Raw genomic sequence first — 26,823 nt, 5'->3', positions numbered from 1 at the left:
CTTATCTATGGAATAACAGATGGATAGGACTGGAGAGGTGAGGGATTCTGGGAGTGATGTCATCATGACATCATTCTTATCTTTGGAATAACAGATGGATAGGACTGGAGAGGTGAGGGATTCTGGGAGTGATGTCATCATGACATCATTCTTATCTATGGAATAACAGATGGATAGGACTGGGGAGGTGAGGGATTCTGGGAGTGATGTCATCATGACATCATTCTTATCTATGGAATAACAGATGGATAGGACTGGGGAGGTGAGGGATTCTGGGAGTGATGTCATCATGACATTATTCTTATCTATGGAATAACAGATGGATAGGACTGGAGAGGTGAGGGATTCTGGGAGTGATGTCATCATGACATCATTCTTATCTATGGAATAACAGATGGATAGGACTGGAGAGGTGAGGGATTCTGGGAATGGATGGAGTGATAGTAATGTGTCTCTCCATACACAGGATTACACAGTAGTGAAGAAGTCCTCTAGTGGGCGCTGTGGGGCCCCTGGGTGTGAAGGATGGGGAAGAACCCTGAGCCCAATCCCGGGGCCCCTGATACATGAGGAAATGGAGGAAGAGAAGATCCTAGAAGTCACCAACAAGATGGTGGAGCTGCTGAGTGGAGAGGTGAGACTGTGGCTGCTGGGAATGCTGGGACATTATACAGTAACACCACTGGAGGGGTGGGGGGGATGACTGTGTGACCATTGTGTGTGTCAGGTTCCTATAAGGTGTCAGGACGTGGCGGTCTATTTCTCCATGGAGGAGTGGGAGTATGTAGAAGGACACAAGGATCAGTACAAGGATGTGATGCTGGAGGATCAGCAGCCTCTCCCATCAGCAGGTAATAGACAGGATTATACACACACCTCCTTTCTGTATTATCTGGATGGAAAGAATGAATTCAGTCTCTGTATGTGTTCCCTCCAGTCAGATCCAGTAAGAGAACAGCACCAGAGAGATGTCCCCGTCCTCTTCTCCCACAGGATCAGGTAAATGGAGATGTTCCCTATGATCTGTACATCCCACCTGACTTCTCCTCCTGTCTGATGACTTCTACAAAATTTCTCTCACCTCTTATGAATCAGGATGAAGATATGAACTATATTAATGCCATAAACATAATAGTAAAGGAAGAGACAGATTTGAGCGGTGATGAGCAGTATAAGGAGGACATCCCTACAGCGAAGGATCTATACTCTTTTTATGCTACAAACAACATGGTAAATAAGGAAGAAAAGACAGACGTCTGGGGTTATGAGCAGTATATGGAGGACATCACTACAGGTAACCGCCCAGGTGAGTAGTGACCACTACTGTAAATGCAGAGAACACTCACACATTCTCCTCACTCATCGACTGTAACAATTTTGTGTGGAATATTTTGCAAAGTAGGCATAGATGTAAAAAGTCTTCAACAGATGATCAGAGAGTTTAGTACCTTAAGTACTGTAGATGCGGAAACCTGCTGGGCCTTCTAGTTCCAGGGCCGTTTTTAGCACTGTGCAAACTGGGTGACCCCCCCCCCCCCCCGGCCCTTACTCCATCTCCACTACTCCAGCACCTCTTCTCTACCTCTTTACTGCTATTCCTCTTCAATTTCACTAAATGACTTTAAAAAAGAAACATAGAAGATTGTCGGCAGAAAAAGACCACTGGGTCCATCTAGTTGGCCCTTATAGTATTTCCCTTCTTATTATCTTAGGATAGATATATGTATATACCAGGCAGGTTTAATATATCTGGAGATATAGCAGGAGCCAGTGCTGCTGTGAACCTTCTCTCTCTTCCACACCGGCTGACTGCCCACCTCTAGGAAGCAGTCAGCCTATGTAGTGGGCGGGGTCACCGGCGGGTGATTGTTTCAGCTGATTGGACGGCTGCAAGGGATTAGGGATCATCGCTCATAGCAAGAATGGTGATAAATTCTGGGAAAGCTGCACTTAGAGACATTCTATAAATAAGACGGCCGATATCTGCAGAAGCCGCACTGTTATATTACTCCTCACTAATAGAATGAGTTTTTTCTTGGCAGCTGAGTGTACCCGGAGATCAGAGGGACATCAGATATCTCCAGATATTACAGCAGATGATCAGATCACACAAGATACATATGAAGACCATTTTGTTACCCCGCATATACCGTCGGTCCTCTACAGCAAAGATCTGGCATCTCATCCTGTTATACAAGTCCCATCTACTGATCCATCACAGATTGTTATACAAGATATAAGTCACAGAAAGGATGGTGAACATAAAAACAGTGCTCATACAAAAAAGAAGCCATTTTCATGTTCAGCATGTGGGAAGTGTTTTACTAAAAGGTCATATCTTGTTAGACATGAAAGATCTCACACAGGAGAGAAGCCATTTTCGTGTTTACAATGCGGGAAATGTTTTACTAACAAATCATATCTTGTTACACATCACAGATCTCACACAGGAGAGAAGCCTTTTTTATGCCCAGAATGTGGGAAATGTTTTACTGTGAAAAAAAGTCTGGTTGAGCATCGAAGAATTCACACAGGGGAGAAGCCATTTTCGTGTTCCATATGTGGGGAAGGTTTTACTAACAAAACATATCTTGTTAGACATCAAATACATCACACAGGGGCGAAGCCATTTGCATGTTCACAATGTGGGAAATGTTTTAGTGACAAATCATATCTTACCTCACATCAAAGATCTCACACAGGTGAAAAGCCATTTTTATGTTCAGAATGTGGGAAACGTTTTACAAAAAAATCAAGTCTTGTTGAGCATCAAAAAATTCACACGGGGGTGAAGCCATTTTCATGCTCAGAATGTGGGAAATGTTTTAATGTAAAATCAAATCTTGTTACGCATCAAAAAAATCACACAGAGAAGAAGTTTTCATGTTTTGAATGTGGCAGAAGTTTTTCTTCACAAAAAACTTTTGTTGATCATCAGATCATTCACATAGGGGAGGAGACATTTTCATGTCCCATATGTCTGATGTTTTTTAGGAATAAGTCTGCTCTAACGGAACATGAAAGATCTCACATGGGACAGTCGCCTTTTTTTTAATGTCTTTTATTGTTGAATATAACATGGAAAAAAAAAATATTTTAGTGACGTCATAGATAGAAAGACTTTTCCCTCCTAATAATAACTAGATATCTCCCAGCAAACTAATGCTCAGTATCCGCTGGATCCATCCCAACATTTCCCGCCAATAATTCTTTCTTCCAATAGAATTCTAAATCTTTTCCAATCCGTCAGTTTTCCGGGGATTAGGAGAGAATCCCATAAGAAGTAATGGCCGTTGTGTTCCGACGCTCCTGCCGCACGCTCTCTGCTACTATTGTTTTATCCTGTGTGTGTATATATAATAGCAGCTAATAAAGATGGTGGATACTACTACTATTCTGCTATTGGTCGGTGTAACATTTGTGGGTGGGGCCTATTGGGGGGGAATATATACAGTAACATTACTATGTAGATGGTATAAAACACATAATCCAATACTAAACATATAAAACACATAATCCAATACTAAACATAAAGAACAACATAGAGAAAAATAAACTGATCACATTTCCTGTCCTAGCGAGACTCCAAATTACCAGTAGAGTATTTTTACAAGCTTAGGAGACATGAAGCAGACACAAGATTCTGTAAAACAAGCTCATTGGGGAAATTTATCAAGGGTTTTGTGCATATTTTTAGGTGAATAATTGGATTTTTAATCTAAATTCTCTTTATGAACCAGTATTTGACGGAGGAATATTTTTTAGATGCAACTTTTTAGGTCCTACGCCTTTTTAGGCCTACGTCTGGTCAGTACTGGTGCAGGCCTACGTTTGGTTAGTACAGGTGCAAGCCTGTGTCTGGTTACTACTGGTGCGGGCCTGTGTCTGCTCAGTACTGGTGCGGGCCTGTGTCTGCTCAGTACTGGTGCAGGCCTGTGTCTGCTCAGTACTGGTGCAGGCCTGTGTCTGCTCAGTACTGGTGCAGGCCTGTGTCTGCTCAGTACCGGTGCAGGCCTACGTTTGGTTAGTACAGGTGCAAGCCTGTGTCTGGTCAGTACTAGTGCTGGCCTACGCCTACGTTTGGTTAGTACAGGTGCAAGCCTGTGTCTGCTCAGTACTGGTGCACAGGGCCGCCATCAGGAATTTCGGGGCCCCATACAACCAAAGTGTCTGGGCCCCCCACATTAATAAAAAAAAAAAAAAAAAAATTGTGTGTTCGCCCCACGCCTTGCTGGGAGGTATAATTTGGTTCAGATTAATTCTAGAGAACTGGCTCATATACCCCATTTTTCCCAGTGGCTTAAAATGTAACCTCTGTTATACAGTTATAAAATTGTAGAAACTAAATGTGAACAAGGTGCAATGTAAATGTCACCATACAGACACTTACTTGTATAGCTGCCTCTTGTGCTCTGTATGCAGTGCATTATACTCACCCCCTGCAACGTACAATTTATAGCGTGTCTACAAGCCCAGCGGGGCTCATTATGATGGAGACTAAAACTTATACAAGAGTGGGGTAGGGGTTCCCCTGTATTCAGAATGCTGTTGAGTACTAGGCAATGCCCCGTTTGGGGTTATTGAATCTTGAGGGTCTGGGGGGGCTGTTTGATTTGTATATGTTCACCAATATCCCCTCCCCGGTATGCAGGGCCGGACTGGGACTTAAAATCAGCCCTGGCACTCAAACCTCAGCAGCCCACATACCATATCCTTCCTTATAAATTAGAGATAGCATTGTACTATACATGCAGTAGCGAATTCTACTCACTACTTCCTTAAATATTGAACCCTACCATCAACACATAAAAAAGAAAAAATCTTTTGTGCATATTTATGTATTTCAGCAGCACCAAATCCACAATAGATTAGGTATGTACGGGAATCTGTGAGGTCCATACTAGGTACAGAGCTGTAGAAAGGTGCGGGGGAGATACAGTATCAGTGACAGGACTTTTAGTCCAGTGTAAACTTTAATAATCATCCTTTTTCGTTACCAGCTGAAGTGTCACAGAGGAGGAGCCTTCCTGCTCTGACTGATTTACATACATGGCGGTGCTGCGGCTGTCACTGTGACACTTCAACTGGTAATAAAAAGGATGATTATAAAAGGAGTGCTTATAGTGCAATTACATCCAGTGACTTACAGGAGGAGTCTTCTCTGCATGAATTGCAAGTGACGTTTTTGCTAAAGTTGTTCTCTTTTTCTTGCTCACCTATCATGAAGACTTCTCCGGCCGTGACTCCCCTCTGTAGGATCTACCAGACAAACATTTTAGGATCCTTGTTCCAGCATCATACCCAAGTGTATTGCTTCACAAAGTAACCTTTGCCAAAGTGTCTGGGGCCTCCCTAACAAAAGGGCCAATGCCCCACTCACACCTTGGACGTGACCCTATTATTAAAAATTTGTGTTTGTTAATACCCAATAAAATAATAAATTTAACATGAAGATGAAGGTGACACTATTAAAAATACACTCCAGGTCACCAATATATGAAGTGTATGGATATGGCGGCCCACACAGGCCCTGCTTATACTGTAGTAGCTGCAGACTACTATCCATAGAACAATACTGATGACCAGATGATATATTAAAAGCTGCATAGCCCCTCAACTAGTGTCACTTTGCAAAGAGGCAGCTTATTTCCAGGGAAGTGAATGGAGCTGAGTTCTAATACAATAACACACACAACCTGAGGACAGGGTGGCGCTGTTTTTGGAAGAAAACAACCATGTTTTTCTAATTCTGGATTATCCTTTTAAATTCTGTAGTGATGATTATGACCATAAAGTCACTACATGAGTGCGCAAACAGCCATTTTAATATCAAGTTTAATTGAACATAATAAACTGTTATGGACTTTTTAGGACTTTATGAGCAGCTACTGTATGGTCGCATTCACACGTTCCGTGTTCTGCACAGAACACGGACGTGAAATGCCTGTAACGGACTCTCCCCCGCCCGGACAGCATCTGTGATAAGATGCTGGGAGCGGGGGAACTGTACAGATATGCTGTAATGAAGCAGCCGTGCGGCTTTGTCATTACAGTGCGGCGCATATCTGTACAGTTCCCCCGCTCCCAGCATCTTATCACAGATGCTGTCCGGGCGGGGGAGAGTCCGTTACAGGCATTCCACATTAGGGCTGGGCGGTATACCGTGAAAATACCGATACCGTCCCTGGCGTCGGTAAACCGACCTCAACTTTGCCAGGGCGGTATTTGCGGTATTTCTCCTCCGCCCCCTCAGCTCCCCAGTGTCCCCGCTCCCAACCTGCCTGGGATTCCAGCCAGGGCGCACATTTACTATTGAGGCAGGTGACCTCCCATCCCCTGCCCTGCAGCAGTCTGACATTTGGCAGCAGCCCATCGCCCCCCATCTCCTCTCACCCAGAACAGTGGCTGACCCGCTCCTCATACCTGGCACACAAGCGGCATTCCCGGCCGCCCCCGCCACTCACTCCGGAAGAGCCGACCCGCTCTTCATAACCAGCACTGAGTTCACACGCGGCCCTCCTGGCCGCATGCACCCGCAGGTTCCCGGTCTCTGGAGAAGGAGGCTGCAGGGACCGGGGGATCGTGTGATGGATGGCGTCGCTGTGGGTGGTGGAGCTGTATAGCGGGATCGGGGGTCTGCACTGCGCCCCCACATCCCACTATACAGCCCCAGCACAGTGACGCCATCCATCACACGATCCCCCGGTCCCTGCAACCTCCTTCTCCAGAGACCGGGAACCTGCGGGTGCGTGCGGCCAGGAGGGCCGCGTGTGAACTCAGTGCTGGTTATGAAGAGCGGGTCGGCGACTGTCGGAAATGCTGCGTGTGTGCCGGGTATGAGGAGCAGGTCAGCGACTGTTCGGGAGGGGGGGGGGGGGTGAGAGGAGGTGGCAGCCGTGAGGGCCAAGTGTGTGCCAGTGCTGTATCTTCTCCCTAGTGATAAGGGAGAAGATACAGTTTATATCACCCCCAGCTTCTGCCCCCCCCTTCTGTCTAGATCTCCCCCAGCTTCTGCCCCCCCCCCCTTCTGCCTAGATCTCCCCCAGCTTCTGCCCCCCCCTTCTGCCTAGATCTCCCCCAGCTTCTGCCCCCCCCCTTCTGCCTAGATCTCCCCCAGCTTCTGCCCCCCCCCCCTTCTGCCTAGATCTCCCCCAGCTTCTGCCCCCCCCTTCTGCCCAGATCACCCCCAGCTTCTCCCCCCCTTTCTGCCCAGATCACCCCCAGCTTCTGTCCCCCCTTCTGCCCAGATCACCCCCAGCTGCTGCCACCCTGCCCCAGTTCTAATTGCAGTCCCCCTTGCCCTCGCTTCAGCTGCCCCCTCTTCTATTTGATGTGCTGCCAGAGGTTGGGGGGCTCATACAAAATTCATGGGGCCCCATGTATTTTTTATTTTTTTTTGCTATGGGGTGTCATGAATCCTAGCTATGCCCCTGCTCCACCCCCAGCTGTCTTTTGTGATCCTCTAAGGGTGTATTTACACAGAGATTTATCTGACAGATTTTGGAAGCCAAAGCCAGGAATGGATTTAAAAAGAGGAGAAATCTCAGGCTTTGCTTTATGACCTGATCCTTGTTTATAATTTGTTCCTGGCTTTGGCTTCAAAGATGTGTCAGTTAAATTTGCCTGTGTAAACGCACCATTAGACACATGAATGCTCAGCTTAGCTGAGTGTGCATGTGTTTTTAATGTAGAACCTGCATAGCTGTATACCTGTGTATACACGTCTTGTAGTGTGTACATACATATATAATACTGCCACTACAGGACGTTTATATACGGGTATACAGCTATACACACTACAGGATGTGTATATACTGGTATACAGCTATGTACGCACTACAGGACATGCATACACAGGTATACAGCTATGTAGTACATAGCGCTATACCTGTATATACACGTCCTGTACTTTGTACATTGCTGTATACCCGTATATACATGTCCTATTGTAGCTGTATACCTCTATATACATGTCCAGGTTCTCTGAGACCCCCTAATTATAATAACAAATAATGACAATAGACTAAATGGCTCATCCTTGTGTTGCTGTTCAGTGAGTTACTTTTTTTTTTACTCTATTAAAACAAAATATCCCCAGGTTGGCACGGTTAAGTGGGTGTGGCTTGCAGAAGGGTGTGGCTTACCTAAGGGGCGTGTCATAATTATCGTTCAGTTATCGTTACCGCGGCTACATGTACGATTAACCGCGATAATGATTTAGGTCAATATCGCCCAGCCCTATTCCACATTCATGTTCCGTGCAGAACACGGAACGTGTGAATGCGGCTTATGGCTCAAAAAAGTGTGTGTGAACATAGCCTGACAGACAAAAGTCCAGCACCTCGTTCTGGTGTATTAGAATTCACAGCTTCATAACAGATCCATAATGTAAGACACCCTTGTTACCAACAACTGCATCATGTGATGGTGATGGCGTCTTGTATCAGGGAGTTACAATAAAGATGTGAATATAATTACATAGGAAGAAAGTGCTGGACTTTTGTCTTTGGAATCCTACATATATTTACAGTCACATTTAAAGGGGTAGTGTGGCGGTAAACAATTATTCACAGAATAACACACATTACAAAGTTATACAACTTTGTAATGTATGTTATGTCTGTGAATGGCCCATTTTCCCGTGTCCCACCACCACCACCCGTGTACCCGGAAGTGTGGTGCGCTATACATACCTGTCACGTGCCGACTCGTCTCCGATCTTCAGTCAGCGATGTCGTCTTCGGACGGCCGGGCCGAATCCCTCCGACCGTCCTGAGTGCCGGCCACCCTCTTCAGTGTCACCAGATGCTCAGCCGCGATTGGCTGAGCATAACTGTGCTCAGCCAATCGCGGCTGAGCATCTGATGACTGAAGATCGGAGACGAGTCGGCACGTGACAGGTATGTATAGCGCACCACACTTCCGGGTACACAGGTGGGGGTGGTGGGACACGGGGAAGGGGGCCATTCACAGACATAACATACATTACAAAGTTGTATAACTTTGTAATGTGTGTTATTCTGTGAATAATTGTTTACCGCCGCACTACCCCTTTAACTACAGATTATTACAGATTATTCCAGTGGTGTAAACACCCAGCACACACTGTGCATACATACATATATATATATACATACGTACGTACACATGGAGCCGGCATTAAACAGATTGTGCTGACGCTACAGTTCAGGTATGGTCACATGTCAGCGCAATGTGTCTAACACTGGCAGTATACACTTTCTGTAGCGCTGTGTACTGCCGATACCCTGGGATGGGCACACTACAACCAACCCATGGCATCCCTGTCACACAATGGAGACTATAAACTAGGACAGCATCTCCTTCATACAAAAATGTGTTTTCATATTCTGCCATATTGCATATACAAAAAATATGTAATACTGTATGTGCAATATGTCAGAATAAGAAGGCACAATTTTATTATACACATGCATATCATATATGAGCACATTCTGTACAAACATAAAATTATATACACATATGCCTACTGCACATACATGCATACAATATATCATAAGCATACTACAGAAGCATGTATACACTATAAACTGTACATACAAATACACAAACACACTATACATATATTGATACATAAACATACTACAGAGGCATGTATACACTATTCACACATCTACACACACACACACACTATACATATATTCATACATCATAAACATACTACAGAGGCATGTATACACTATATACTGTACACACATATACATACATCATAAGCATACTAGAGGCATGCATACACTATATACTGTACACACATATACATACATCATAAACATACTAGAGGCATGCATACACTATATACTGTACACACATATACATACATCATACACATACTACAGAGGCATGTATACACTATATACTGTACACACATATACATACATCATAAGCATACTAGAGGCATGCATACACTATATACTGTACACACATACATACATCATAAGCATACTAGAGGCATGCATACACTATATACTGTACACACATACATACATCATAAACATACTAGAGGCATGCATACACTATATACTGAACACACATATACATACATCATAAACATACTAGAGGCATGCATACACTATATACTGTACACACATATACATACATCATACACATACTAGAGGCATGCATACACTATATACTGTACACACATATACATACATCATACACATACTAGAGGCATGCATACACTATATACCGTACACACATATACTGTGTACATTACACACTTGAACACACTCCATATAGTAACACACTTACACATACACTCACTTACTTCTCATCACTAAGCTCCTTAGTTCTCTGGTCCTGGCAGGTCCTCCTCCCTCACAACCAGCATGGTTCTCCCCTGCCCCTCCGACTGCAGAGCAGGAAGGAGATGATGAAATCACTGTGAGGGGGAGGGAGACTTGGTTGCCTCCTCACACAGCCCAGCAGGGGGCAGATGACAGGCCCGGGCCCCCCTCTGACTGACACCTCAGCAGCCTCTCAGTGCTGCAGCGTGGGGCAACTTCTTCTCCTCTCTCCTCCAGGAAGCTGATCCCCTGCAGGAAATGACGTCAGATGTGAGAGAGGAAGTTGAAGCAGACGGCCTGTGCGGCACCTCCGTTATGCTGAGGTATAGGGAGATAGGCCGAGGGGAGGGGGGAGCAGGGGAGGAATATTCCGGCCCAGTCACACTGCCAGAGGCTGAGAGAACAGCGCGACGGCCGGCCACACTGTTCTCTCAGCCACTGCAGAGGGCCGATGCAAGTTTACAGCAGGACCAGCGGCCCCACTGACTGGTAATCTGGCGGCCCAGCGGGCATTTGCCCGGCCCGCCAGATTACCAATCCGGGCCTGCCGGTATGCTCACTAACATAGAATGTTGATAAGGCTAATATAATGAGGCTGTTCCATGTTAGTGAGCATATACAAATCACCCCCCCCCCCCCCCAGGCAGACTAGTTTAGCTCACCCAAGCCAGTGATAGCGAATACATGGCGGCGAGCAGGCCTGTATTTAGAGTTCATGCTGCCCTAGGCACTTTGCACGCAGAGGCGCCCCCCCCCCACGTTGCTGTACATGCATGGTATATACCCTGGCACTTGGGTGCCGCTCTCCTTGATGCCCGCTGTTCTCATCAAACACGTGATGGAGGAAGGAAGGAGGCCGGGGACGTCTTAGTTTGGGGACTGGTTCTGTCCAGTGTTGGACTGGGGTACCTGGAGCCCACCAATATACAACCAGTGACACACGACATGCTGACCCCGCTCCTTTCCTGAATTCATCTGTATCTGTGACAAATCTCAGAACACCCTCCATTTATACAGCTCTCAGGGTATGCTGGGAGTTGTAGTCTCTGAGAGGACAACCCTGTAATAAATCACTGTGTGCAGAGTCTCCTGGTGGCTGCAATCTGTGGGTGACAACTATCAGCCCTGAAGGTCCAGCAACACATCTGTCTACAGCGGCAGGTATCGGAGGATTGTACTACTGTACTACAACTCCCAGCATATCCTGAGGGCTGCAGACTGTCAGTACATGCTGGGAGTTGTAGTGCCTGCAGCTGTTGTAGTTGGATCCTAGGTGCATCATACACTGGATGCTTTGTGGCACATAAGAATACATAGATCTGTGGGGGCTCAGTGCAGGGAAGTGACCCCAGAACAGCACTAATAGGGGATAGAACAAAAACATCTCCCCCAATATCTTATTAGTGATGTTCTGGGGTCACTTCCCTGCACTGAGCCCCCACAGATCTATGTATACTTATATGCCACAAAGCATCCAGTGTATGATGCACCTAGGACCCAACTACAGCAGCTGCAGGCACTACAACTCCCAGCATATCCTGAGGGCTGCACACTGTTCTGGGAGTTGTAGTGCCTGCAGCTGTTGTAGTTGGGTCCTATACACTGGAGGCCATGTGGGAGATCAGAATACATAGATCTGTGGGGGCTCAGTGCAGGGAAGTGACCCCAGAACATCACTAATAGGGGATAGGGGGAGATGTTTTTGTTTTATCCCCTATTAGTGATGTTCTGGGGTCACTTCCCTGCACTGAGCCCCCACAGATCTCTGTATTCTGATCTCCCACAAAGCCTCCAGTGTATAATGCACCTAGGACCCAACTACAACAGCTGCAGGCACTACAACTCCCAGCATTTACTGACAGTCTACAGCCCTCAGGATATGCTGGGAGTTGTAGTGCCTGCAGCTCTTGTAGTTGGGTCCTAGTTTAAAAGTTTGGGTTAGTGTACTGTAGTGACCGCAGGGCTGTGTCAGTACACTACCGCAAACAATACACTGACCCATTGAGACCCCAATGGTACACAGGCTCTAAACACTATAGAAGTGATTACAGTGCAGTTACTAATGACTCACAGGAGACGTCTTCTCGAATTGCTGTCGCTAACTTTTTGCTTTCTTCTCCATCTGGCGCAGCATCATGAAGACTTCTCTGACCATAACTCGTCTGCAGGCGGGAAGCTGGGGGTGACTGGGGCAGGAGGGCAGCTGGGGGTGACTGGGGAAGGGAGGCAGCGGGGGGTGACTGGGGCAGGAGGGCAGCTGGGGGTGACTGGGGAAGGGAGGCAGCTGGGGAAGGGAGGCAGCTGGGGGGAGACTGAGGAAGGGAGGCAGCTGGGGGGGGACTGAGGAAGGGAGGCAGCTGGGGGGAGACTGAGGAAGGGAGGCAGCTGGGGTGACTGGGGAAGGAGCAGCTGGGGGGGACTGAGGAAGGGAGGCAGCTGGGGGGGACTGGGGAAGGGAGGCAGCTGGGGTGACTGGGGAAGGGAGGCAGCTGGGGGGGACTGAGGAAGGGAGGCAGCTGGGGGGGGGACTGAGGAAGGGAGGCAGCTGGGGGGGGACTGAGGAAGGGAGGCAGCTGGGGGGGGACTGAGGAAGGGAGGCAGCTGGGGGGGGCTGAGGAAGGGAGGCAGCTGGGGGGAAGGGGAGAGGCTGGGGGGTCAGGGGAGAGGCTGAGAATGCAGGGGGAGAGGCTGGGGTCAGGGGGGACGCTGGGGGGCAGGGGAGAGGCTGAGGGTTAGGTGGAGAGGTTGGGGGGGCAGGGGAGACGCTGGGGTCAGGGGAGTTGCTGGGGGACCGGGGAGAGGCTGGGGGGGCAGGGGGAGAGTCTGGGGGGCAGGGGGAGAGTCTAGGGGGAGAGTCTGGGGTCAGGGGAGATGCTGGGGGGCAGGGGAGAGGCTGAGGGTTAGGTGGAGAGGTTGGGGGGGCAGGGGAGAGGCTGAGGGTTAGGGGGAGAGGCTGGGGGGCAGGGGAGAGGCTGGGGGTTAGGGGGAGAGGCTGGGGGTTAGGGGGAGAGGCTGGGGGTTAGGGGGAGAGGCTGGGGGTTAGGCTGAGGGTTAGGGGGAGAGGCTGGGGGGGCAGGGGAGAGGCTGGGGGGCAGGGGAGAGGCTGGGGGGTCAGGGGAGAGGCTGAGAATGCAGGGGGGAGAGGCTGGGGGGGCAGGGGAGAGGCTGGGGGGGGCAGGGGAGAGGCTGAGGGTTAGGGGGAGAGGCAGGGGGGGCAGGCGAGAGGCTGAGGGTTAGGGGGAGAGGCTGAGAATGCAGGGGGGAGAGGCTGGGGGGGCAGGGGAGAGGCTGAGGGTTAGGGGGAGAGGCTGAGAATGCAGGGGGGAGAGGCTGGGGACCGGGGGAGAGGCTGGGGGGCAGGGGGAGAGGCTGAGGGTTAGGTGGAGAGGCTGAGGGGTCAGGGGAGACGCTGGGGGGTCAAGGGAGACGCTGGGGGGGCAGGGGAGACGCTGGGGGGGGGGCAGGGGAGAGGCTGGAGGGGGCAGGGGAGAGGCTGGGGGGGGCAGGGGAGAGGCTGAGGGTTAGGTGGAGAGGCTGAGGGATCAGGGGAGACGCTGGGGGGCAGGGGAGAGGCTGGGGGGGGGGCAGGGGAGAGGCTGGGGGGGGCAGGGGAGAGGCTGGGGGGGGGCAGGGGAGAGGCTGGGGGGGGGCAGGGGAGAGGCTGGGGGGGGGCAGGGGAGAGGCTGGGGGGGGCAGGGGAGAGGCTGGGGGGGGCAGGGGAGAGGCTGGGGGGCAGGGGGAGAGGCTGGGGGGGGCAGGGGAGAGGCTGGGGGGCAGGGGAGAGGCTGGGGGGGCAGGGGAGAGGCTGGGGGGGCAGGGGAGACGCTGGGGGGGGGCAGGGGAGAGGCTGGAGGGGGCAGGGGAGAGGCTGGGGGGGCAGGGGAGAGGCTGAGGGTTAGGTGGAGAGGCTGAGGGATCAGGGGAGACGCTGGGGGGCAGGGGAGGGGCTGGGGGGGGCAGGGGAGAGGCTGGGGGGGGCAGGGGAGAGGCTGGGGGGGGCAGGGGAGAGGCTGGGGGGGCAGGGGAGATGCTGGGGGGGGCAGGGCAGAGGCTGGAGGGGGCAGGGGAGAGGCTGGGGGGGCAGGGGAGAGGCTGAGGGTTAGGTGGAGAGGCTGAGGGATCAGGGGAGACGCTGGGGGGCAGGGGAGAGGCTGGGGGGGCAGGGGAGAGGCTGGGGGGGGCAGGGGAGAGGCTGGGGGGGGGGCAGGGGAGAGGCTGGGGGGGGGCAGGGGAGAGGCTGGGGGGGGCAGGGGAGAGGCTGGGGGGGGCAGGGGGAGAGGCTGGGGGGGGCAGGGGAGAGGCTGGGTGGCAGGGGGAGAGGCTGGGGGGGGGCAGGGGAGAGGCTGGGGGGGGGCAGGGGAGAGGCTGGGGGGGGGCAGGGGAGAGGCTGGGGGGCAGGGGGAGAGGCTGGGGGGCAGGGGAGAGGCTGCCCCCCAGCAGGGGAGCAGCTGAGGATGCAGGTGGGCCGGGGGCGGGCAGAGGCTGGGGGTGACGGGGCGGGCGGGCGGCCGGGAGAAGGATAGGCAGGCAGGCTGGTTCCCTCCCCCCATGCAGCGCCGGGGTCCGGGGTGCGGGGCAGGTGTTGAGCTTCCGGTACACACAGTGACAGAGGCCGGAAGCTCCCAGCTGCAGCCCCGCGTTCCCAGATCTTCTCTCCTGCTCGGCGATGACGTCACATCACGTGAGCGCCGCTGAGCAGGAGACAAGATCCGGGACCGCGGGGCTGCAGCTGGGAGCTTCCGGCCTCTGTCACTGTGTGTGCCGGAAGCTCAACACCTGCCCCGCACCCCGGACCCCGGACCTCGGCGCTGCATGGGGGGAGGGAACCAGCCTGTCTGCCCATCCTTCTCCCGGCCGCTCCGTCCCCCCCCCCCCCTCCCGGCGCGGACTAGGCACCCGTGGGCCGGTGCTCCCCCCCCATCAAAAACAGGTGGCAAGGGGGGCCGTGCGGGGCCCCCCTAGCGTAGCGGACGGGGGGCAGCGGCCGGCGGGCCCCCCCCCATGTCTCTTAGGGTCCGGGCCCCATACGGCAGTACCAGTTGTACTGCCTTATCGGCGGCCCTGCTGGTGCAAGCCTGTGTCTGCTCAGTACTGGTGCAGGCCTGTGTCTGCTCAGTACCGCTGCAGGCCTACGTTTGGTCAGTACTGGTGCAAGCCTACGCCTGGTCAGTACTGGTGCGGGCCTACCCCTGGTCAGTAGTGGTGCCAGCCTACGTCTGGTCAGTACTGGTGTAGGCCTACGTCTGGTCAGTAGTGGTGCGGGCCTGCGTCTGGTTAGTACAGGTGGCAGCCTACGCCTGGTCAGTACTGGTGCGGGCCTACGCCTGGTCAGTAGTGGTGCCGGCCTACGCCTGGTCAGTACTGGTGGGGGCCTATGTCTGGTCAGTACTGATGCAGACCTGTGTCTGCTGAGTACCGGTGTAGGCCTACCTCTGGTCAGTACCGGTGGCGGTCTACGTCTGGTCAGTACTGGTGCATGCCTACATCTGGTCAGTAGTGGTGCGGGCCTGCGTCTGGTTAGTACAGGTGGCAGCCTACGTCTGGTCAGTACAGCTACAGGCCTACGTCTGTACAGTACCGTTGCTGGCCTACGTCTGGTCAGTACCGGTGAAGGCCTGTGTCTGGTCAGTACCGGTGAATCTGTATGTGATTTTTTTTTTTTTTTTACTTTTTACTCAGACACATTTACTATGACAATGCGACTTTTCCATAAATCACACACAATATATGGAAACAAAATATTGTTTAAGGGTACGTTCACACGTACCGGATCCACAGAGGATTTCTCGCTGCGAATTCACAGCGAGACCCGCTGCGAATCCCTGCCCAGTAAACTCTATGGGCAGACAAACTCGCAGCAGGATCCACATCCCACTGCGAGTTTGTCCGCAGCCTGCCCCGTGAACCCCCCGGCCGCCTGAATCTATACTTCACCTGGTCCCCACTTCGGGGCTCCCGGTTTCTTCCCGTCCCGCTCGGCCAATCAGTGCGCTGCGGCGGGGCAGCGCACTGATTGGCCGAGTGGTACGTGCCGAGAACCCCCGAAGCAAGCCGGAGCGGGGACCAGGTGAAGTATAGGCTCCGACGGCCAGGGGGTTAACTGGGCGGGCTGAGGACAAACTCGCAGTGGGATGTGTATCCTGCTGCGAGATTGTCTGCCCATAGACAGGGATCCGCAGCGGGTCTCGCTGCAAGTTTGCAGCGAGAAATCCGCTGTGGATCCGGTTCGTGTGAACGCTCCCTAAAAATTGTTTTTGGAAAAAAACATATTTATACAGTGTTATCTTTGGCTGGTCTCTCTGAGATCAGCAATCTGTTTCTCTTATGGCTCCACTAGACATTGCTCCCACCTAGCCAGAATCTTGCTCCACACTGATGAGGGGCAACACCCCAAAACAGCTGTATGTGGATGGTTACCTAGCCTTGGTTTTTCCCTTGTCATTACATTGACTTATAGGGCCACTTAATCTGGTGGTTTTGGTGGTTTACCTACAGGAGCTACCCCTTGGCTGGGTTCTTGCCGGAGGGATATCTGGCTAGTCCTGTGTCCTAGCACAGTCTCTTTTTTTTTTTTGCATGTAGATATTTATAGATGAAGAAAAAGTATAACATCCAACCAGGAAAGGACATGGGCGGTTTCCAAGTACCTATAGGTTAGATATTACATACATATTAATTACTGTTTTTAATTGGAGTGTTAATTATATATTCTATTACCCAGCACATGAGCGGATAAGGTTAGCTGAACAACTTATTTAACTTTGTAACTTATTATCCAGACTCTTAAGGGGGAGATTTATCAAACTGGTGTAAAGTGAAACTGGCTCAGTCGCCCCTAGCAACCAATCAGATTCCACCTTTCATTCCTCACAGACTCTTTGGAAAATGAAAGGTGGAATCTGATTGGTTGCTAGGGGCAACTGGGCCTGTTTCACTTTACACCATGTTTGATAAATCTCCCCTTAAGACTCTTATTAGACAAAGCGATTTTTAACCTTAAACAATAAAGATTATTTATCAAGATTGTTTATCGTTAACCTAAAATCATTCACCATATTACACAGTAAGATAGTGATTAGTTACTATGAGCGTTTAGTCCCTCTGATCCCAGCAAATGAAGGAACAATGTGGAATTACAGGGAACGATTAACAATGATTTTGGGTGTTAGCACCAAACGAACAAATGAAAAATTTCTCACTGGTTGTTTGATCGTTGTCTGCATGTACATAAAACGATTATCGTTTCGAACGATATTATGATAATTTGCACAATAATTATGTATTAGGGCCCTAAGATGCCACAACAATAGTAGGACAAACTACACATTCAGCAACGAACCATTTTCATCCCCCTCCAAGGTGTCTCAACGTCTACAAACACCATCCTACATACATTCTATGTAGAACTATTTCTATGCCTCACACCAGTATAGGCCCAATAGTTGTATCTCACTATCCCTCCCATTATATAGTAATACTGGGGAGAAGAAGAACGGCCAGCACAAGAAATAGCTGCAAAATCGGACAAATCCTTTATTGGTCCGCATTAGAGATGAGCGTATCTGGAGGCTGCTGGAGTCCGATTGTTCGTTATTTGAATACCGGTGGCTGAAGAAGTTGGGTGCAACCATAGGGAGTCCTGGAAAACATGGCTAAAGCTTATGGTTGTATCCACATTTTCCCAGACTCCCTAGGGCTGCATGTGGAACAGATCACTGGAACTCCCGTCATCATGATGCCGGGAAAGCCGAAAGTGTTTGAAGGAAACCCGTCAGCCTGAAAATGCTACCTAAGCTATCGGCATCTTGTTATAGAGCAGAAGGAGCTGAACTGATTGATATATAATTATGGGGAAAAATTCAGTATAATTTGTAATTTATTTATTGAAATCACTGATGTTTTCGTGCTCAAGAGTCCAATCCATTAAGGGACTCCGCCCACCGGACTCCTCAACACAGAATGAGCAGGGATTTCAATCAACAAGTTATAACGATTAACGAATCTTTTCCCACAAAGTTATATATCAATCTGCACAGCTCTTCCTGCTCTATAAGGGTGGGTTCACACTGAGGAATCTGCGCGGAGAGGCTCTGGCGGATTCCATTGATTGCCCCCCCCCCCCCCCACTCGCATCTCCGCCTGTGCCACAGATTCGGTAATGACCCTGGGAATAAAGATTAAAACTCTCTGCTGCCCCCTCTGTCCATGTCAGGAATTGTCCAGAGCAGGAGAGGTTTTCTATAGGGATTTGCTATTGCTCTGGACAGTTCCTGACATTGACAGAGGTGGCAGCAAAGAGCACTGTGTCAGACTGGAGAGAATACACCACTTCCTGCAGGACATGCAGCAGCTGATACGTACTGGAAGACTAAAATAGAAGTAAATGATAAATCTGTATACCTTTTTAACACTGGTTGACTTGAAAACCCTTTTTTTCCCCTTTAAGGCACCTGAAATCGACAACAAAAAAGTGACATTTTCGCGACGTTTCTCCAATTTTAATTTGTCTGTTAGATGGTTAAGAGATTTGGATGAATAAATGACCAGTATATATCAGTCTCGGCTCCTCCGTATTGTTGGTTTGTTAGATCAGTTACACCAGTGTTAAACCACTTTTGTACTTCCCCTTTACACTCCAATACAGTCCTGTGTATATAACATCACCCCTCCCCCTCCCACACATTCAGTCAGGCTGCTTCTTCTTCCTCTTTATTTCACAGAAGTATCCGACATTACAGCCACAAAGCCTCATTACATCCTGTCACATCTACCAGGTGCGACTGCGACTAGAGACCAAGGTAAGCACCGGGCTCCTATACAGCTTAGCTACATGTACATTACACACATACAGCTCAGCTACATGTACATTACACACATACAGCTCAGCTACATGTACATTACACACACACAGCTCAGCTACATGTACATTACACATATACAGCTCAGCTACATGTACATTACACATATACAGCTCAGCTACATGTACATTACACACATATACAGCTCAGCTACATGTACATTACACACATACAGCTCAGCTACATGTACATTACACATATACAGCTCAGCTACATGTACATTACACACATACAGCTCAGCTACATGTACATTACACATATACAGCTCAGCTACATGTACATTACACACATACAGCTCAGCTACATGTACATTACACATATATACAGCTCAGCTACATGTACATTACACATATACAGCTCAGCTACATGTACATTACACACATACAACTCAGCTACATGTACATTACACACATACAACTCAGCTACATGTACATTACACACATATATACAACTCAGCTACATGTACATTACACACATATATACAGCTCAGCTACATGTACATTACACACATATACAGCTCAGCTACATGTACATTACACACATATATACAGCTCAGCTACATGTACATTACACACATACAGCTCAGCTACATGTACATTACACACATACAGCTCAGCTACATGTACATTACACACATATACAGCTCAACTACATGTACATTACACATATACAGCTCAGCTACATGTACATTACACACATATACAGCTCAGCTACATGTACATTACACACATATACAGCTCAGCTACATGTACATTACATACATACAGCTCACCTACATGTACATTACACACATATACAGCTCAGCTACATGTACATTACACACATACAGCTCAGCTACATGTACATTACACACATATACAGCTCAGCTACATGGACATTACACACATACAGCTCTGCTACATGTACATTACACACATACAGCTCTGCTACATGTACATTACACACATACAGCTCAGCTACATGTACATTACACACATATACAGCTCAGCTACATGGACATTACACATATACAGCTCAGCTACATGGACATTACACACATACAGCTCTGCTACATGTACATTACACACATACAGCTCTGCTACATGTACATTACACACATACAGCTCAGCTACATGTACATTACACACATATATACAGCTCAGCTACATGTACATTACACACATATATACAGCTCAGCTACATGTACATTACACACATATACAGCTCAGCTACATGTACATTACACATATATACAGCTCAGCTACATGTACATTACACACATATACAGCTCAGCTACATGTACATTACACATATACAGCTCAGCTACATGTACATTACACATACAGCTCAGCTACATGTACATTACACATATACAGCTCAGCTACATGTACATTACACACATATACAGCTCAGCTACATGTACATTACACACATATACAGCTCAGCTACATGTACATTACACATATACAGCTCAGCTACATGTACATTACACACATATACAGCTCAGCTACATGTACATTACACACATACAGCTCAGCTACATGTACATTACACACATACAGCTCAGCTACATGTACATTACACACATATACAGCTCAGCTACATGTACATTACACACATCCAGCTCAGCTACATGTCAGTATATACAGAGCTGCTGTCAGTATATACAGTGAGTACACAGGGAGCTGCTGTCAGTATATACAGTGAGTACACAGGGAGCTGCAGTCAGTATATACAGTGAGTACACAGGGAGCTGCAGTCAGTATATACAGTGAGTTGTAAGGAAAATTCTTCTCTATCAAGTAGGACCAAACACGGAGGTTATAGCAAGCTTCTTTATTTCCAGCCAGCCGGGAGAGCTCACACACAGACAGCATCTAGAGTGAGGTCTCAGGAAGACACACTGTGCGAAGCTTTTATAACAGCTGAGATAACAAGGAGCTGACTTACAACATATGGTACAATACAGAGATAGAACTTGCTTACTCAGGAGTCAACTTAGCAGACCTTCAATCTTTATTTAGCCAAGAAGACTCCTTCACATACCTTACATATCCTTCTCCCTGGCACACTACTATTCTCAAACTGTACACTAATTCATCAATAATACATATTAAATCAACCCTTAAATTAACCCTTTATAATATATATTTTAAATATTTTCCTAACAGAGTACACAGGGAGCTGCAGTCAGTATATACAGTGAGTACACAGGGAGCTGCAGTCAGTATATACAGTGAGTACACAGGGAGCTGCAGTCAGTATATACAGTGAGTACACGGAGCTGCAGTCAGTATATACAGTGAGTACACAGGGAGCTGCTGTCAGTATATACAGTGAGTACACAGGGAGCTGCTGTCAGTATATACAGTGAGTACACAGGGAGCTGCTGTCAGTATATACAGTGAGTACAGGGAGCTGCTGTCAGTATATACAGTGAGTAGTCTTAATAACGTCTTTTAGTATATAAATTGGTTTTCATAGAATTAAGCAGGTAAAGACAGTGGAACATGAAAACTTATACTTGCAACAGTGAAGATTTATTTACAGTGATAAACGGTACATATTAGTATCGTACTGTACCAGCATGTAGTCCAGCCTGATAACGTATAATGACCACAAACATGGAGAGCCAGCGGTCCAGTCAGCTCATCACATCATCATCATCTATGTTTCCCTGCCCGGGAGATGATACACTGTGTAAGTCACAAAGGCGTTACCGTGATTCAGTGGCTCTCACTGGTCAGAGTTACCGGTCAGCGGACTTGTCTCCTGCGTCCAACGCGTTTCCTGCAAGGGCATTCATCAGGGACATTGCCAGGAGCTGTGGAGAATAGTGTCTGCATGGCTCTGATAGCGGCCATGCACTGAGGTCTCTGATACAGTTTTAAATAGTCTGAGCGCGGCGCGCGATCCGCCTCTCCTAGGCGTCAGCTGGTGCGGGATACCCGGTCACGTGATAGTGACGTCAGTGGAATCCCGATCATGTGACACTGACGTATAATGAAGGGCGCGGGCGGCCGGTCTCGTACTTAGTGCAAAAGGGATCATAGGGAATCTACGCCCTGTTCCCGGCTATCAGTATAGCAAAGTGAAGTAAATGGTAAGGCATATGCTAGCGCAGGTGTATATGCTACAAATAGTGCTGGCCATAAAGGTAAGGAAAGCGGGGGTATGTTATAAACGGAGGTGTGACACAGGTCTAGATCGTATCAGACACATCAATGATAAAAGTGTAGATAAGGCAAGTCGACCCATACGGTAACATGAAGGCTGTGCCCTTGGAGCTACCATCTCCCCTCTGTCTAGTCAAGAGCCTGCGACTAAAAGTGGACAGTTAGGTTAGGTGTGCACATCTGTGCACCAGAGTCCGCGTCAGTCAGTCAAACATGCAATGTTCATCTTATTAGTCCTTGTTCCAGTGCATTAGATGAAGCTGCTATATTGTATAAAGTCATTCAGTCCATGCGGTTTGAGAGATCTCATTTTGAATGTCCATTCTGCTTCTTTACGTAGGATCAAGTTTTCCCAATCACCGCCTCTCACATTAGCTTTGATGACCTCGAGGACCTGGAACGAGATATGTCTGGGGTCACAGTTGTGCACATCTCTACAATGCAGTCCTATCGGGGTATCCCTCCCATGAGTCACATCTCCCACATGCTCTCTCATCCTCTCTCTTAGGGGTCTAATTGTTTTCCCCACATAGTTCAGGGGGCATGAACATGTGAGTACATATACCACACCTTTTGTGGAACAGTTCGCGAACTCATTGATCGGGTACTGGGTACCTGTAACTGCGCTCACTATTGTTTTGCTTTGGTTAACAAACCGACACATGGAACAGTGCCCACATTTAAATGTGCCCGATGTTTGTTTTTGCAGCCATGTGCCTGGTTTTTTGAGAGGTGGTAGATAGCTAGCAGTTAGTCTATCCTTCAGGTTGCAGCCCTTTCTATATGTGATCTGTGGTTTGTGTGGGATCATGGTGGCTACATCTGGGTCCCTTTGAAGGATATGCCAGTATTTAGTGATAATGTTTCTCACCTCAGTGGCATGGGCATCGTAGGTCCCGATGATTCTGCTCAAGTTGTCATTACTTATGTCACTCTTGGGGGTCAGTAGTGTTTGTCTGTCAGTCGTGAGTGCCCTATTATATGCTTGTCGTAGGGTTTTATTTGGATATCCTCTACTCCGTAATCTCAGTTGGAGATCATGGGCCTGGTCCCTAAAGTCGGTCAGATTGCTACAGTTACGCCTAACCCTAAGGTATTGGCCTGTAGGGATTCCCCTTTTAAGGGGGGTGGGGTGACAGCTATCCCACATCAGTAATGTGTTAGTTGCTGTAGCTTTTCTGTAGACTTTCGTGGCTAAAGTACCTCCCTGATCTTTCCAGATCATAAGATCCAGGAATGTGATTTTTTGTTTGTCTATCACGTATGTGAAATGGAGTCCGAGGTCATTGTCGTTCAGGGTGTCCACGAATTCCCTGAAGAGGTCCACCGACGACGTCCATAAAATCAGGACGTCGTCGATGTACCTCAACCAGAGAGGTATATTAGTCGTGAAGCGAGCCAAGGCGTCATTGAAGACGACTTGGTCCTCCCACCACCCGAGGTACAAATTTGCATATGTGGGGGCACAGGGGCTCCCCATTGCGGTACCCCGGCGCTGGTGGAAGGACCGCCCCTCAAAGAGAAAAAAGTTAGAGGTCAAGGTAAATTCTAGTAACTGTAGGAGGAAGGCGTTATGTAATTCATGTTGTCTCCCCCGTGTGCCCAGAAAATGTTTGACCGCCAGGAGGCCCTTGTCATGAGGTATAGATGAATATAATGCCTCAACGTCAAGGCTAATGAGGAGTGTTTCTCTCTCAACTGTAACACCATCGATTCTCCTTAGTACGTCCATGGTGTCTCGGACATAGGAGGGTAGGCTCACAACAAATGGGCGTAATATCTGGTCTATATAAGTACTGGCATTCTGAGTGATGTTATCAATGCCTGACACAATGGGACGTCCTTTGAGTGGTTGTGTGCCTTTGTGAATTTTTGGTGTACAGTAGAAGACCGATGTGCGGGGGTGTTTAGGGTCCATGAAATCAAGTTCGTTATTGCTAATCAGTTTCTGCCGATGTGCATTAGTGAGTATCTTATGTAGTTGTTCCTGATATTTCCATTTGGGGTCGGTAGTGAGTGGGGTGTAGCAGTCTGTGTCATTAAGTATATCAGTACACATTTTGACGTATGCATCTCTGTTCATGACTACAATGTTCCCCCCCTTATCGGAAGGTTTTATAATTATGGATTTATCTTTCTCGAGTGTCTGCAGGGCAAGTGATTCTGCATATGTGATGTTGTGTTCTGTACTTTTTCTCTCCTCTAGCACCCTCAATTCCTCTGTGACAGATTCGATAAATAAGTCTATCCGTGTGTAGTCACCCATAGGAGGCGGCCTCCTGCTCTTGGGTTTCAGGTAAGTAAATGGTCCTTCCCCTTCCACCCTATCCCCTTCTCTCACTAAGTCCTGCATGTCCTGAAGTAGCCTATAGTCCCTTTCTTCTACTCCCATGTCTGCACACTGTCTTCTGCTAGTTTGGAGAAAATATTTTCTCCATTTTAGTTTCCTCCCAAATAAGTTAATATCCTTGGTCCAGCTAAACGCATTATATCTGACAGTGGGTATATAAGATAGCCCCTTTCTAAGGATACTCATCTCATTCATGGATAACATTCTTGTGGACAAGTTGATGACCTGCATTTCTTCTGTTAGTCGTCTTTTCTGTCCATCCGATTCCTGAGAGGGTATTGTGGCGCTGTTTTGGCTAAAAAATGACCCTGATTGCCAGAAGATCTTCCCTGGGCTCCTCTTCCTCTACCCTTTGTAGATCCTCTATTCACGTTTTTTCCTCTCTGGTATGTAGTTGCCGGTCTCTCTGTATCTGAGGCTTCGTACTCAGATGAAGAGATATCTGTTTCTTGGTTTTTCTTGCTCTGTTGTTGTTGTATACTCTCATACACTCGCTTGTCTTTGAAATCTTGTACGTCACGTTTGAATTGGTTGTGCTTCCGTTCCTTAATATGTGCAGTAAATCTAGTAATGGCGTCTTCTAGTAGTTTTTCTTTTTTTGCATAAGATGGGTCCTGTTTGAATTGATTGGTCTGTTCAATAGCTTCGTTAAGTTCTGCTGTTAATGTTTCAGATAGGACTTTTTCTTCTTCAAGAAGAATTTGCATCAGCCGCAAAGAGCCAGCAGTCGCCTCCTTCTCCCACCTCTCTTTGATTCTGGCAGTCCGTAGCCTTGAGGCAGGTACTACTGGGTTCCTCAGCCCTCTTGGCACAATATTTTGCTTAATATAATTTTCCAGGCTCTGGATTTCCCAGTAGGAGCGTATATGTTCCTTGTAGCGTTTGGTGACTGTTCTGAATGCTGCTTTACACGATACTGTGTTGGTGCTAAAGGATACTTCTTTTTCAGAGAACACCTCATTCACATCTGCCTGCCATTTAGTTGTATCCACTTTGCCAGTAAGTAGCCCAGCCATGCCTTCCACAGAGGCGTATTCAACAGTCTTAATAACGTCTTTTAGTATATAAATTGGTTTTCATAGAATTAAGCAGGTAAAGACAGTGGAACATGAAAACTTATACTTGCAACAGTGAAGATTTATTTACAGTGATAAACGGTACATATTAGTATCGTACTGTACCAGCATGTAGTCCAGCCTGATAACGTATAATGACCACAAACATGGAGAGCCAGCGGTCCAGTCAGCTCATCACATCATCATCATCTATGTTTCCCTGCCCGGGAGATGATACACTGTGTAAGTCACAAAGGCGTTACCGTGATTCAGTGGCTCTCACTGGTCAGAGTTACCGGTCAGCGGACTTGTCTCCTGCGTCCAACGCGTTTCCTGCAAGGGCATTCATCAGGGACATTGCCAGGAGCTGTGGAGAATAGTGTCTGCATGGCTCTGATAGCGGCCATGCACTGAGGTCTCTGATACAGTTTTAAATAGTCTGAGCGCGGCGCGCGATCCGCCTCTCCTAGGCGTCAGCTGGTGCGAGATACGCGGTCACGTGATAGTGACGTCAGTGGAATCCCGATCATGTGACACTGACGTATAATGAAGGGGGCGGGCGGCCGGTCTCGTACTTAGTGCAAAAGGGATCATAGGGAATCTACGCCCTGTTCCCGGCTATCAGTATAGCAAAGTGAAGTAAATGGTAAGGCATATGCTAGCGCAGGTGTATATGCTACAAATAGTGCTGGCCATAAAGGTAAGGAAAGCGGGGGTATGTTATAAACGGAGGTGTGACACAGGTCTAGATCGTATCAGACACATCAATGATAAAAGTGTAGATAAGGCAAGTCGACCCATACGGTAACATGAAGGCTGTGCCCTTGGAGCTACCATCTCCCCTCTGTCTAGTCAAGAGCCTGCGACTAAAAGTGGACAGTTAGGTTAGGTGTGCACATCTGTGCACCAGAGTCCGCGTCAGTCAGTCAAACATGCAATGTTCATCTTATTAGTCCTTGTTCCAGTGCATTAGATGAAGCTGCTATATTGTATAAAGTCATTCAGTCCATGCGGTTTGAGAGATCTCATTTTGAATGTCCATTCTGCTTCTTTACGTAGGATCAAGTTTTCCCAATCACC

The 26,823-nt window shown here is 48.4% G+C and overlaps 1 pseudogene; it reads left to right on the top strand.

Moving 5' to 3' along the window:
• The first annotated feature begins 895 nt into the window (after positions 1-895).
• LOC138786652 (zinc finger protein 208-like) overlaps positions 896-26,823 on the top strand; it is a 102,613-nt pseudogene continuing 76,685 nt past the window's right edge.

This window comes from Dendropsophus ebraccatus, chromosome 3, assembly GCF_027789765.1.
Source record: "Dendropsophus ebraccatus isolate aDenEbr1 chromosome 3, aDenEbr1.pat, whole genome shotgun sequence".
Classification (NCBI taxonomy): domain Eukaryota; kingdom Metazoa; phylum Chordata; class Amphibia; order Anura; family Hylidae; genus Dendropsophus; species Dendropsophus ebraccatus.
The sequence above is the reverse complement of the archived record's forward strand: the minus strand, read 5'-3'. Positions and strand labels throughout refer to the sequence as shown.